This window comes from Olea europaea, unplaced genomic scaffold, assembly GCF_002742605.1.
Source record: "Olea europaea var. sylvestris unplaced genomic scaffold, O_europaea_v1 scaffold33070, whole genome shotgun sequence".
In the NCBI taxonomy this organism is placed as follows: domain Eukaryota; kingdom Viridiplantae; phylum Streptophyta; class Magnoliopsida; order Lamiales; family Oleaceae; genus Olea; species Olea europaea.
Genome location: NW_019252008.1, coordinates 1 through 1,257, shown reverse-complemented (window position 1 = coordinate 1,257; position 1,257 = coordinate 1). Strand labels below are relative to the sequence as shown.

At 34.1% G+C, this 1,257-nt stretch overlaps 1 long non-coding RNA gene across 1 annotated transcript; it reads left to right on the top strand.

The window, feature by feature from the left end:
- Positions 1–36: 36 nt before the first annotated feature.
- Positions 37–898, top strand: LOC111385842. Its single transcript, XR_002701123.1, has 2 exons — positions 37–364; positions 546–898. It is a non-coding gene; the product is annotated as an uncharacterized LOC111385842 (long non-coding RNA).
- Positions 899–1,257: the final 359 nt, after the last annotated feature.

Genomic DNA, 1,257 nt, shown 5'->3' with positions numbered 1-1,257 from the left:
GGGGTGGGGGGGGGGGGTGCGGCGTTCCTTAATTTTTGGAAGTCCTTTATATCAAAGCAAAAGTTGGCCTTGTGTATTTTAGAAACCATTGCCATCTGTGTGTAACAGTATCATCCCTCTAGCAGGCAGTTTGTGTACTGCCTACCTGCGTATGTTTTATGACATTATACTTGAATCCTACTCGTCAAGAAAACTAGAAATAAAACAGGTTTAGCTAATCTCGTTTTTCGAATTATAAAAACAGGCTGCCGGAATAAGGAGACCCGCATCTGAGATAAGTCCCAGTGTAGCTGAGGAAGCACTTGAGCAGCTGAAAAATCGGGTTAGCTCTCTCGAGATGGAGCTACAAGATGTTAAACTGAAGGTAAATGTATGTGTACGCCTACCTTTTTAATTTGCTGTACTTAAATAACAAGAAGCAAATTATTTTCATCTCTTATTTGTTTCTTGATTATGTACTTCCGTGCATGGTTGGCTGCATTTAAAAGTTTTACTTCGAAGCAAGTAACTAAGTTTGAATTAAACTTTATTTATTTATTTTTCAGAATAGAATGTCTGATGAAAGAAGTAGATTGACTGAACTCAAGCAACAAACCTCGCCAGTGAGCTCCAGGCAAAGAGTATCTCAAACTTCATTTCTTTCTGCTTTGGATCGATAAAGGCTGATGATCAAATGAATATTCGGGTTAGCTTTTTGCTAGCAGCTTCAGTGAAGGTGGGTTGATCCATGATGTATTGGGTATACACATCCATATATCGAAAGATGGAGAACAATGCAAGTTGTAAATACATAGTAAATTTAAAAAACTATAAGATGAAATACATGAAATTGTGATACTCTGTACAAAAACAAAGAGAAATACCTTATTCTTTAGCTAAATTTTACTTATTTATGTGACTTGTGCTTATAAACCACCGAAGAGAGAGAGAGAGAGAGAGCGCTTGATTTACATAAATACTCGTGAATTTGTGTGTTTTCAAAATGCCATATAATTTTAAGTAATAAGTATTTGTGAACGTGAGATGCCTAAAATGATTTTTTCTTTTTAAAAATTTATATGAAATGAGACTTCCAACTCCAGTTTTAAGGCATTTAGGCTTGATTTAATACCAAAACCAAGTCTTGAAAGATTAATTAAATCTAATTATTTCGTAGAAATTAAGCCCTTGATATCTTTTTCTTCAAAATTCTTTTTACTAACATTACCTCTCTCGATCAAAATTAATTCTAATTGATTGGTTTAACTTATTATATTG